This window comes from Xyrauchen texanus, chromosome 32 (genome assembly GCF_025860055.1).
Source record: "Xyrauchen texanus isolate HMW12.3.18 chromosome 32, RBS_HiC_50CHRs, whole genome shotgun sequence".
NCBI classification, from domain to species: Eukaryota; Metazoa; Chordata; class Actinopteri; order Cypriniformes; family Catostomidae; genus Xyrauchen; species Xyrauchen texanus.
The window spans coordinates 32426981-32441873 of NC_068307.1; the positions used below are offsets into that span (position 1 = coordinate 32426981).

General features: G+C 36.8%; 1 pseudogene; it reads right to left on the bottom strand.

Annotated features, from left to right (window-relative positions):
• Positions 1–379: 379 nt before the first annotated feature.
• LOC127625739 (Parkinson disease protein 7 homolog) lies at positions 380–13549 on the bottom strand (annotated as a pseudogene).
• Positions 13550–14893: the final 1344 nt, after the last annotated feature.

Here is a 14893-nt window from a genome sequence, read left to right on the forward strand (position 1 = left end):
TTCACCATGTGCTACAAAAGACACACTATAGCTGTGATTGGTTAGTCGAGCTACACAACGACAAAACAGCAGCGTTTGATTGGTTGTATCGCAGTACGTCACTGGATATGTGGTTCGAGCGACCAATAGTTATTCAGGCTTTCCAATCGCTTGAGCTTCACAGGGCAAAGTGCTCAACAATGCAGAGCATTGAACTAAGATGGATTTTGATTAAAAATAAAATAATGAAATTTCAATTACTATTCTTTTGTTCCTTGTCTTTGCTTTTTTTGTTTCAATGTGCTCTAGATTTAATAAGCACTTCAAACATGAATCTGTTTGTGATATATTTAATGAATTATAAGAGTTATAAAGAGAGACCACAAGTTTAGTGTTCTGGTTTTATTCTGGTACAGACGTTTTCAAGTGCAAAGCTACAGAATTGGGAATTTTATATCACATAAAGCTGTAAAATGCCAACAAAATTATCTATATACCTTGACTGATACAGTATGGATAGTCTTTAAGAATAAATATTGAATGCTCTTTTTCCTCCCATTAGAAAACCACAGGCTAGAAACAATTAAATTCAACTTCCTTTGAGATTGGCAGCACAATATAATTGTAAGTGCAACTTTAAACAGTGCAGATATTCACAGCTTGATTAGTCTTTCAGGATGAGTGGGGCTTTCACTTGAGCAGAAACCTCTGCACCCATTAGTTCTTTGACTATAGTCAAGGCAATCTCAAAGCTGGTTCCTGGACCTCTGCTGGTGATCACGTTGCTATCCTTCTGAACTCGTGCCTCTGAATATTTATAGTGATCTGAAAAAAAGAGAATGTCAAAATAATTTATACTGTGCAGAGTATGTGGATTTTATCTATGCATAAATTACCTAGACTTTGTATTTGGCAAAATGAGCAGTATGCAACAATACAACAATGCAATCCTGTTGACGATTGCTAGGATTCCATCCTGAAAATTGCAGATTTGATTTGTGTTATTTTGGCCAATGGTTGCCATATTGCTTTAATCTATAGCCCCCTCTGTTGGATGCTTGATCATGCGCACTTGACTACAGCATGCATTGACTCTGTACAGCATACGAGACTGCAGCATTGATATAAAGGGCCTGTGTACTTCTAATTAGGCTAATAGACACATTACCTCCAGCCATCATCTTGTCTTTGGCAACTGGATGGGTGGTTATTGTGCTGCCGTAAGCAATGCTATGAGCCAAGAGAGCCGTTGGGCCTGAAACAGATCAGAAAACGAAATGATTAATAAATGAACACATACGTGGCTTTTTATCCATGTGTGTTTGCTTTGAGACCATCAATATAGCTAGCATACTCCTAAACTTTAATAATAATGTACTTTTAGCAGATAAACAAATTTAAAATGTACTTTCTGGGACGTGTTGTTACTTTCCTTAGCAATCAGACTTATGATATGCCCACAGTGGATGACTTATTAGGAGAAAAAAAAAATTCTACAGTATATACCTGCATTTAAAAAAGATTTCCGATCCATATCTAGAGTCTTGAATATCATAGACCTTTTTGGGTATGGACACCGAGACTTGTGGGTGAGCTTATTTGACTTGGGTCATTAAATAACCGCATATATATCAATTTGGGCTCACAAAGCACTTGATCCTTGATGGAATTCACAGATCTACGTGGAGATTGCACATCCACCATCTAAAATATTCTGAAATAAGTTGTATACGCTCCGCATCTGTTGCTGCATCTCTGAAAGCGATGGTGTTTAAAATTTAAAGGGATAGTTCACCCAAAAATAAAAATTCTCTTATCATTAACTCACTCTTATACCACCTCAGATGTGTGTGACTGACTTTCTTCTGCAGAACACAAACAAAGATTTTTAGAAAAATATCTCAGCTTTGAAGGTCCTTTAATGCAAGTGAATGGAAAAAGACAAAAAGCATATAAAGGTAGCATAAAAGTAATCCATACGACTCAATTGTTTAAATGAAGAGAATTCAAACAATTGAGTCGTATGGTACCATTTTTGGGAGAACTATTCCTTTAAGCTATATTCTCTTCTCCAGAGCAAATTTTTTCAAGGTAAATGGGGAGTGCTGATCGGAGAAGGCACTCCCGCATATATCTATTGCAGCTTAAGCGATTTGACACAGCGCGTTTGAAAACGTTTGAATTTTATGATAACATTGACCTAATTTGAAAGCTTAGACTTTGTTTAAATAAAAAAACAACAGAAAACCTAAAACAGTCAAAACGTTTTTGACCAAATTAAAAGTTTCCCACTGCTATTTACGACTCATATTGATGGAGTGCATCACATTTGATTTTGTGTTCAGTTCCAGTACCTGGGAATAGCAAAGTGACTTCTAAATTGTGCACAACATTTCGCTATCAGCAAAACATCAATATTTTCTATTCTAAAATTAACTGTATGCAATTACCATCCGATTCTGCAATCTATACTTGAAGAAGAAATGCAACGGAGTAAAAAAAGAGATGGGTCTAAAAATACCAGTATTCACATTGGCCTTGCACGGAGCTCATCTGAACATTAATGAAAAGAGACTCTTAACTATTGATTGTGCACTTTGGCAGGCACCCAGTGCAGTCTAGTGATTACAATTTCCCTGGCAGGACGTTTACTGACGATCTAACCCTTGCTTCTTCTGTTACAGCCGTTGCTTGTGAGTCGTCCAGTCTCTCACAAAGGAGATGAACAATGGGCAGGTATAATAACTCAATAACTTAAAGTCTTAAAGGGTTAGTTCACCCAAAAATGAAAATGATCCCATAATTTACTCATCCTCACGATATCCTAGGTGTATATGACTTTCTTCTTTCAGCCAAACACAATCAGAGTTATATTAAAAAATATCATGGCTCTTCCAAGCTTTATAATGGGAGTGAACGGTACATTAGATTTTAAAGCCCAAAAAAGTGCATCCATCCATCAAAAAAGTAATCCATACATCTCCAGGGGGTTAATAAAGGCCTTCTGAAGCAAAGTGATGCGTTTTTGTGAGAATAATATCCATATTTATAACTTTATAAACTATAATCACTGGCTTCCGGTAACAGCCGTCCTTGCGTTCATGAGAGAGTTGAGTTCCGGCGTGAGTTTCCTTAAGGCCAGATACATTAACGCAAATCCGTAAATGCAGACGCAAGCGCGGTCCAATTAAACATACAATCACTTGCATTCGTGCGTTAATGTGGTGGTAACAAACGTCAGTACTTCGGGGAGCGATTGAGTTACCTAATATTTGAGACATTACACTGAATTTTTGCAATATTATCTTCAAACCATAGCTCCAACATGGAAGTAGTTGACTTAAAATAGAAAACACCGTAGAGGCAAACATTTCATACTAAGTTGTGGCAATGTTGAGAATGCAGCGCAAACTAGTGTTGGTATTTTGAATTGCAGTCTGACAAATTTTAAAACACAACTACACATGGATTGGAGCTTGTGTAGCCAGTAGGGATGTGCAAAGATGACTATTTTCCATAATCGATCAGACACCTTCTAGAGGGAGTTACAGACGCTAAGTGCAGCACTTCAACATGGTAAGTAATGGATATTAAACTAATAAATTGGCTAAATAACTATGAAATCGTATTGCACAAAACTATCAAAGAAAAAGTAGTAAGAAATAAGAAAGGATCCACTGCAGAGCGGCACAAAACTGAACACAGAATGACCCACATCAATGTAACTGAAGTGTTTCCTCGCTGCGCATTCAAAAGCGCAGAACTGCTAGACAATATTGCGGGTCCACATCTAGTTCACGACATCAAGCACTTTAAACCTTTTTAACTGCAACTATTTATTTAAGCAGTGTCAGACAGTATCAGCAAAAGACATTAATCTGTCCACAGTACATCACAAATAGACGACAGTGATCATCCTAAGTGTTTTGTTGATGCAGCGCTATACTGTAAAAACAGACTAAACCTAAAACTTTAGGAGATGAAAGATCACGCAGAGGGATTTATTGTGCTGACTGTTATTTACTGTTAAGCACAGCAAGTTATCATCACACAAATATGCTCCCTAAGAAATTGCATCTCTAAATTAATTTGAGAATTATGTCTACAATTAAAACCACAATCACTAAAAATAAATATTATTTATTATAAATATCAACCACCTTCAAGGACAGATTAAGAACAGAGAGGCCCATGGGCTGGTACACCATGGAGGCCCCCATGCCTAATGATAATAATAAAAATAGAACGCATTCAGCCAAACAAATATTATTTAATATAAGGATGACATTTACATGGTTTCATAAGAGATATAAAAAAATAGTTTAGACCTCGGGCCCCTTGGGTTTTGAGGCCTGTGGGCAACGGCGCAAATGGCCCTTCGGTTAATCCATGCCAAACCAACTTGGCACATCCCTACAGCTCGAAGCATCAGCACTCACGCACTTGCACAGAATTTGTTTTGGCCTTAAAACAGCAGCTACAGACTTCTGTGTTTTAAAGGTATTTCACAGCAGTAAAAAGAAGCCATTTCCTGTTCATTATAGATTCCTAAGGGGACATCTGCCATTTTCTGGGACGCCTTCCACTCTGTTCTGCTCTCTTCGGCCACATGGGCTCACTGTCCTCATTCACAGTGTCCTTCACAAGCCCTTGAACGGCAAAGCTGATAGCACACATCCCTGTGTTCAATATGCTTTTAAATGAAGATAGACATGCTTAATATTTCCAATTATTACTCATTACTTATATTATCATCATCATTTATATTTTAAAATGTTAGTATTACTGATCTGCAGTTATAATTATAATCATTTGAGCTTTCTTAAAGGAATAGTTCACAAAATAAAAATAAATCTGCCATCATTTACTCACATCATGTCATTCCAAGACTTACTTTCTTCCATAGAACACAAACTGAGCTATTAGTCAAAATTGTTCTTTTCTATCCAACATTATAATAATGTGACAGCTTAAAAAGAGAGAGAGAGAGAGAGAGAGAGAGAGAGAGAGAGAGAGAAATGCACCATAAAAGCACCTGGAAGAAAGCATAATGAAAAGTTGTTATTTACAGATAATCTTACCCACTGCCACAGCTCCCAAATCTAATTCATGATTCACTTGAGCCTTTAAAACACATCACACAAGTTTGTATCATGTCAATAGCATGATTGAATGGCATTGTTTCTCATGTGACTCTGTGACGAGGAGGAGGGCGTGGCCGGGGTGCACAGCCAGCGTTGAATCAGATGGTCAACGGGAGAGTGAGATAAAGGGGGGGCCGGAGGCGCCAGTTCGAGAGAGACGCAGCATGTGTGTGTGTTTGTTTGAGTCCTCACCGCTGCCGTCCGCCAAAGGAGCAACTGCGTCTGCCTGGGGACGGATGGGATGCTGCAGGCCGCAGAGCCAGAGGAACTGCTGCCGTCTGCCGAGAAGGGGATTTGTTGGAGGGGGCCGGGCGACAGCATGTTCTCTATCTCTATCTCTCACTCTCTCACACACTTTCCCTCTTTCCATGCCTCCCTTCGTCTCTCCCCCAAGGTCCCAGGAGGCGGGGTGGACCACCGGCTGACAGAACAGCCGGAAGGGCAGCGTCTCCCCTCCAGAGATGGGGGTGTAAGTCAGTCCGGTGGCATGAGGGTGCACGGCCGGTGCTGAATCAGATGATCAGTGGGAGAGCAAGATAAAGGGTACCTTTATAGGACAGGAAGGGAAATTATTTTCTGAAATAGTTTTGCGTTCACTCACAAAAATGTAGGTATTCCCTCGCAATATGTTTTGCATTCTTGTAATTATTTTGGGTTTCCATAGCAATACCTTTGTCCATTTGTATTTGTAGTAAACCATGGTACATTTTGTGGTTATGGTTTTACTACAAATACCATATGCAAAACTATTACGAGGGAACACAAAACTATTTCAGAAAATAAATTCTAGGGTGGAGGGGACGATATTTAGTTTCCTTGTGTTTCATGGAAGACAGAAAGTCATACAGGTTTGGAACTACATTAAGGTGAGTAAATGAAGACAGATTTTTTTTTTTTAATAATTGTTTTTGGTGAACAGTCCCCTTAAAAAAAATAACCAGGCAGTTTAGGTGTAAAACAAGGGCAAAAATGTCCTACATTACAGAAAGGCCATCTGGGAAATTCCTATTGCAGGAAAAAGGTCATATAAGACTTCTCGTTTTGACATTTTGGCTAATGGAGCAGCATTGAAGCAGTTTAACTAAATGATGTTTATCCAGGGCAAGGTTAATTAATGTGTGCAGAGAGGTCACAATATGAAGATGACCTGCACAGATTGCTGCGATCAGACCCTTCCTGCCCTCCTGGTCCTGCAACACCTCTTTCACAGCAGGAGACTCCAGCACACACATACAGAATAAGCATTACTAAAATCACTGGCACAACACCTGTTACATTTACATAATTATGCATCGTTTGTATATCACAATGCATCTAAACTTCTAACTTCACAAAATGAAAAACATGTTTTTCTATTTTATTTCTGAAGGACACAACATCATATTATGTAACATAAATATGGTGTGAAATCTCTATTATGGACTACATTTAAAGGGATAGCTCACCCAAAAAAATTATACTCTCATCATTGACTCACCCTCATGCCATTCCAGATGTGTATGACTTTCTTCTGCTGAACACAAAGAAAGATTTTTTTGAAAAATATCTCAGCTCTGTAGGTCCATACAATGCAAGTGAATGGTGGCCAGAAATTTGAAGGTCCAAAAAGCACATAAAGGCAGCATAAAAGTAATCCATAAGACTCTATTAAATCTTTATCTTCTGGAGCAATATGATAGGTGTGGGTGAGAAACCGATCAATATTTAATAAATTTTTTTCCCTACAAATTCTCCTTTCTACCTAGTAGGTGGCGATATGCATGAGGAATGTGAATCGCCAAAAAGGAGAATGTGGAAGTGAAAGTGGGGATTTATAATAAAAAAGGAATTACATTTTGATCTTACACACACTTATCATATTGCTTTTGAAGACATGGGTTAAACCATTGGAGTCTTATGGATTACTTTTATGCTGCTTTTATGTGCTTTTTGAGCTTCAAAATTCTGGACATCATTCACTTGCAACAGAGCTGAAATATTGTTCTAAAAATCTTTGTTTGTGTTAGGAAGAAGAAAGTCTTACATATCTAGGATGGCATGAGGGTGAGTAAATGATGAGCGAATTTTCATTTTTGGGTGAACTGTCCCTTTAACAGCAAAATACACATTAATACCAGTATTCGTACCTCTGAAAGGTTTTGAGCACCAAGCAAACCTCCTGGTAAAAGAACAACGTCATATGGACCCTGTTGAACAAATTACATAAGAGCATTACATTTACATTACCAGGCAAATCATAATAAGCAGGTAAACAATCGATATTTTCAATAATTTGGCAATAAAATCTTATTGCCTGGCTATAGCTGATACGGACTTGTTTAACTGAAATATTTTGAGAAAGTCTTGTTTAAATTAGGTTGTTTTTTTTTAATAACTGTTGTCATTGGCATGTCATTATTTGGCCAGAAGATGGAGACATTACACCATTCACTTGATTTTCAAGTGCATCTCAATGCATCCTTAATGAACTTTCACAAATTCATTCATTTTCACACTGATGTTGAATTCAGTATATTTTTTTTACATGTAACAATGAAATTATTGATCATTTGGCTTTTTTGTTTGTCTATTGCCCTATTATTCTTTAGCACATATTAAGGAGAACTCATTTAAATGTTATCATTGTATAATTTTTACATGGTCAATTATTAAATTGTTAGGGGTACAACAGCACGAAGTGCTGAAACCTATATTATTTGTCATGATTGTTATTTTTAAAATGTTCTGCTCTAAAACCGATCATGCAGACCGTATCGTAAGGCCTAGAGACTTGAAACTTTGGATAATGGTGGTACCCCGTCCGACTACCCATGCACATGGAATCGACCTGATTGGCCAATAGGTGGCTCTAAAGTGAATTTTTTTTTTATTTTGGGTCATATCTTTAATATGCAAGTAAATTTTTTGTGATTCCTTGGATTATGTCTGATCTTAAAACTCCCGACTAAATGTTTGCTATGCCCTTTCATTTTCCTGCTATTTTGGATTTTATTTTTATTTTTTATAAATAAATAAATAAATGAACTAATCTGAGGCCGTTCGCCTGATTGGAACCTAACCAGTGCAGAAAGATTCTCTAGAGTCTAAATATTAATACTTATCAAATAAAGTTCAAGCTTTCGATTCATCGTAAAAAATGTATGCCAAAACATATGCAGTGTGCAAGGCCACTTTTACGAAAACAGTTATAACTCTTGAACAGAATGATATATTATCACCACATTTGGTACACTTATATATGGTGTCATTCTGAGAACAAACTGCATCTGATTCATAGTGGTGACATAAAACCTAAAAATGGCTCTAAATATGGAACCATTGGTCCGATCGACCTGTAATTTTGCATGCAGTGTCTTTGTCCAAGTTCCTTTAGGACAGTTGCATATCTCAAAAAACATGGCCGCCATCGACCAATCAATTTTTTGCAGCTTTTAGACAAGGTTAACAAAAGCCGATTGGAACAAAGTATATTTAAAAAATATATATATATTTTTTTAGCATTTTACAATCATTTAAATTGCTGAATATTATGAGGCATGTCACATATCATATGATAGATCTCCTCTATTCTTCTGAAGAACTTTACCTCAAGGACCATTGGTGTCAATCAAATTGTTCATTAAATATTTGAGATTATTTAAAAATGTAGATATTTTTTTGTGAACTAGTCCTAGGTTTTTCATTCAACCTCGACAAAACCAGAGTAGTACTATTCTCTGAACTTCAAGATCAATAATTATAAAAAAAACTATTTTAGAATGGCTATAATAGGGTCATTTAAACTTATGGGTGTGGCTTAGTTTACCCAAAAGCCAATAACTCCTAAACAAAGGCTCCGACTGAAATCAAATTAAACATGATTCCAAAGAGCATGCAACATTTGGTGTAGACCGAACAATAGGTGATGCTATAATGGTCAGACATGTTAAAAATAAAAACACACAATTTCTATGGTTGTTTACCTGTGATTGCTGAAAATCATATTGCTTTATCTCTACTTTAAGTGCAATCAGAATAATCCTTTAAATCTTGTAGCACATGCACTTAAAGGCCCTATGCCGCTTGGGTCCCTGTATGAAGTCAGTTTCCCACAGTTTGAGCACCTAGATGCAAACTGAAGTTGAAAAAGACTAAAATACCCGTCTAAATGTGTCTGAAAAGTTAACCCAAACCTGTTTACGGGCATCCTCTAGGCTTGAGTCTGGGCAGATCATGACATCACGGCTGCACTGCACTGGCTCTTTACCCGCCAGACCCGCCACAGTTACACCAATCTATGAAAGAGAAGAAAAGACAGAAATTCATGACATATCTGCTTAATACCATGAATCCCTTTTCATAATACCAAAAAAAAAAAATGCACATTTATCTTACTTAGGTGCTATGAATTGTAGCCTAATAGGCCTATTCTTCACAATACAAATTTCTCTCTGATGCAATGTGTCTTTTTACATTTCGATGTATGTAGAACAGACCTTTTCTGACCCCACATGTCAATATCATTTAAAATATAAAACAGGCGAAATACAGTCATCTCAATGGGAATCGGTGCGATCATTTATTTCGAGCAAGTTCAAGTTTGGTGAACTTTGACAGGCAAATTCACCGTGTTGACCAATAGAAAGTTGCTTGGTTCCTACCAAAGTCTTTCTACATCGGTCCACTGGCGGCCATCTTTGGAACGCTCTTGGGCAGCTATATTTTCTATGTAACCAAGTGGCATACAAGTGCAGCTCTTATCTACTTGAATAGGGAAAGACCAAAATCTCCAAAACATTTGGTCAAGATTACAATCAAATATATACACATTGGACAACACTGGAATCATAAAATTAGTTTCTTTACCTCAGATAACGCAAAAAACACAATTTTCCCGGCTTATATAAAAAAAAGCGCATGTACTTTCTTGAGTTGATTGACAAGCGGTGATTGGTTCTTTTACCTGTAAGGTGGGACTTCCATTCAACATCCATTGACCACTGGGTGTTCCCATTTATGTTAATAGAATTGGCTCGCCTTTGCTATATAGTCTGTGTTCGTACACAGCTACACTGAATAATCACAATGGACAAAGATAACATTTTAGCAGCAAGTTTCATTTTAACTTCATTCTCACAGAGTATAAGGGTGTGTTCATACATGTAATTCGGTTCTCTTGGTCCAGACCAAAAAAAAAATTATACATTTAGTCCTGGTTCGCTTAGCGTTCACACTGGCATTTTTAGCACCGAACCTAAAGATACAAAACAAAAAGCATAAGGATAAGGTCACAATCTGATTGGACAGCTTTTATGACCAATATTTTGAGACAAAACCTGCCGAACATCCAAAACAATGCTGGCTGCTGGGCTAATTGTGCTCGTTGGACCTACTTTCCCTTAACCTGAACATTTTGAACACTTGAGCATTTTTGTGCATTTTTTCCAGTATACTGGAAATATGCTTGACCGCCTAAATGTTAATAAGGAACTTTACCTCCTCATTGCTCCATGTTTGCCCACTGCTCATTTTAATTTGCATACACCACACTTACCGCTCTTTCTATGTTATCAAATTACGTGATTTTTAGGGTCGCATCTTGTAACATCACACCCTGTTATTGATGTCTCTGGTCCATGCTGCGTTCATATATCAATCGAACTGCACCAGAGTTCGTTTGGAAGCAGACCGAGACCAACTATTCAGGGGGTCTCGGTTTGCTTGTTTAGTGTGCACCCAGGTTCGGATGGCAGCGTTCACACTTGTTCAAATGAACCGCACTAACAGACCAAACCAAACCTGCTAAGTGTGAACACACCCTCAAGTGCAGCATTAAAAAGAGGCTGCTTGGCAGTTAGTTTTTAGCTAGTTTCACACATGCTCAATATTTGACCACGCCTTCTTCGTCCACGGAGAAGATATTACTGTATCACAAAATATCTTCTAAAGGTAAGTATTTGTCAGGACATGCAATTTTTGTATTATTATTTCTATTTAAATAATAGGACAGGCACATTTTTATTGTTTTAATTTGATTAATTCAGCCTCTTGAAAGTGAATGTGCCTTTGGGTATAAGAACAATTTTCAACATCGAGATTTTAGGTTAAAATTGATGTATAAGTTAAAGCGTATTTATAACTGGTCACCACTTCTCTTTTTTGCAAATGATTGTGGATCATAGTCCTGCAGTGTGACAAATGCATTTTTAAAAGTACAAACACTCCATGTTTTCCAAATGTCACACATCTCTAATTCAATGAGTTTGTAAGAACTTGATATACACCAATCAGCCAAAACATTAAAACTGCCTGCCTAATCTATGTCCCCCTCTGCCAACAAAATAGCAGCAACCCGCATCTCAGACTAGCAGTCTGTCTATTCTTCTCACCACAATTGTACAGAGCTGTTGAACCAGTCATCCTCCCTCATCAACAAGGCATTTCCGTCCACAGAACTTCCGCTCACTGAATGTTTTTGGCACCATTTTGAGTAAATTCTAGAGACATGGGCAATTTACGGGCCGCGGGCTGGATCAGGCCCTCCACATTGTTTAAAGCGGCTCATTTATCGTAAAAGCGGTTTTTTTTCATTGGATATTTTTGAATTGCATTGGGACCTAACGCATCTCCACAAGCGTTTAACATGCTCAGAGATGCCAGATAAGAGACACAACCCCCCCCCCAAAGATTTATACTTGCGCAAATTGGAAATATTTGTTATATATGTTATACTTATTTTGTGCAATTTGGCAACCATGCACGTGAGTGCGCTCTTTATAGCTCTCGCTTTCCCCTTTGAACAAACTTAGCGATCTGTAGTGCAATATTCTGCTCAAGAAAAAGTGTCATACGGCTACTCTGTGTCCATTCTTGAGGCTGCTTGTGATGTTTGGTGCTACTAATTTTGCAGGTAAACCTTCTCAGTGATTAAATTAAATATAAAAGTAGATCTCGGCATCATTGACATGATAGCAAAAGCAAGCCAGAGATGAATATGTATATGTAATTTTTTTATTTGTGCAATTTAGAAATGCTGAAGTCCCTTCACACCTGTATATTAATCTAACTCTTGCAGTAATCATTTATCATAGTCATGCAGCCTGTGTTATTCAATTGTGTGCTGAAAGTCAAACCATCAAAACCCGCATCATGACTCTTTTAGATGGTAAAACTCAGCCTTTATTCAGTTTTTTAATGCCTGATAGAAAAGTATCTTCCTTTGTAGAGCAATATAATACTTAAGGCAATTGCAGAATAGTCTCACTAATCAGAGATACACTTCAGAAAATTGAATACACGGCCTTAAAAGATACAAAAACCAAATCAATACAGAACATTGTATTTCAAAGGTAATACAACGTGGCCCCCCATGCACTACTTAAAGCCCGATGTGGCCCCTTTAACAAAATAGTTGCCCACCCCTGCTCTAGAGACGGTTGTATGTGAAAATCGCAGGTGATCGGCAGTAACAGAAATACTCAAATCAGCTCGTCTAGCACCAACAATCATCCATGTGATTATCTAATAAGCCAATCATGTGGCAGCAGTGCATAAAATCATGCAGATACGGGTCAGGAGCTTCAGTTAATGTTCACATCAACCATCAGAATGGGGGAAAAATGTGATCTCAGTGATTTGAATCGTGGCATGATTGTTGGTGCCAGATGGGCTGGTTTGAGTATTTCTGTAACTGCAGATCTCCTGGGATTTTTACACACAACACTCTCTAGAATTTACTCAGAATGGTACCAAATATAAATAAATCATCCAGTGAGCGGCAGTTCTGTGGATGGAAATGTCTTGTTGATGAGAGAGGTCAGCAGAGAATGGACAGACAGATAACCACTCTCTACAAAAGAGATATCATCTCTGAGATGTGTGTTGGCACTGTTTTGGTGGCGGAGGGGGACATATACAATATTAGGCAGGTGGTTTTATTGTTGTTCATATCGGTGTATATGTAAAAAACTGCAGTCACTGTTTGAAATGTCAAGTCAACTACCATTTACTTTTAATTTACCCATACAATCTTAGTTGATCATGTACTGTCAGAGTCCAGTTGACTATCTGCAGCAGAGCAGAACACTTTTAAATACTATTTAAAATACTGGCATTAAAATACTGACAGCTCATGATCTGTCGCCAGTGTGACCATATACAGAACCGTTACACATTAAGAATGTCCATGCAAGAACTAGTACAATAGAAATGTGTCATTGCTTTTTAAATGCAATCTATTTATAAATCCAATTACAGAACACTCCCATACATATAAGTATTTGACCAAAGACACGCACACACTGGCAGTGCACTCGAATGAAACAACGCAACATGTTTCAGTGGTGTTGTACAGACCCCCGCTCTGCGCATGACATCTACAGGGATAACAGTCCTGTAGTCTCCTCTGCACCCTTCTTCAGAATCACTAGAGCTCTTTTTCCAGCCATAGTGTCTGTGGGCCTCTGTGAGCCAATAACCCAATATAACGCCACTCAAATACGACACTTTTAATATAAATGGTATTTCCGGGTCCACTTACTTGTGAGGAAATACCAAGCAAAATAAAAGTCTCCTCAAAGGACATTAAAAAGGAGTGGAATGTAGAAAATACTTATGTATTTTTTATTTATTTATTTTACTTTTTAAACCATGTATTAGTAAATAAATGTAATATATTTTTTTATTTAATTTTTAAATGGTACATCATTATTTTGTAGGGTTAGGCAGTTAATTTTTGGAAACAGGTAAACCGCATCCCTTAATATATATATTTTTATATGAATTATATTTAAAGCGCATACATATCCACATAAATAGAATAGCCTAAATACAATACAAAAACAGTAAAAATACACAGGGCTCGATAGATTCTACAAAACCTTCATTCTTTTCTTTCATGTATACTATGATCTTGCAAGATATCAATTAACATTTTCACATCTTTCCATCTTCTTTCCTTTTTTGTCTTTCTTCCTATTAATTATTATGTGATGTATATTTATTGGCAAAAAAAAAAATTGGTTTGGTATTATGTAAAAAAAAAACATATTTTGTATTGTTGTGGTTTTATTTTATTTTAAGTAAAACATTTGGAAAAGCAAATTAAAAAAATGAAATAATATCAAACCGATATTATGTCAAATTTAGCAAAAATTGTATTTGGCAAAGACTGATTTCTTTTTCTTCTTCTTCTTTTTATTTACATATTTATTTATTTATTTATTTAGAAAACTTGACATGCTCAAAATTATTCAAAACAGCTGCCTGAAAAAAAGTCTCTTAATAATCTTTGTAATACAGTAAGTTGTTTCCGGGTCCATTTTCTGGGTAGCGACCAGGACAAAATGTCCTCGTAGTTTTAAATAGAGCCATTATGAATGTTTAGTTTTTAAAGAGTTTTATTTAGATTATTTGTTCATTTTGGAACTGGAATTTAAAACTGTGCAACATTTTAGGCCAGTTGTTTTTGGGAAACAGGTGCAATGTATCTTTAGGCTCTAGAGGGAGCTAAAGGTCATTGAATAGAATAGTATGTGGTTCTTTACCGAAAACAAAACACATTTGTCCCTAAAACAACATTCAGTATCATTATATACAGTATGATCAACAAAAAATTGGACATTGGTCTAATAATTAAGAGATAAGCAACATTTCAATGGATTTGATGAATTCTATAAATATATTTTTTATTATTATGCATTTATTTATGAATATGTTTAATGAGAGGCAGAGAGGGTACTGTCTTTCTGACATCTATTAAAAAATAAAATTAAAAAATAAAAAATAATTTT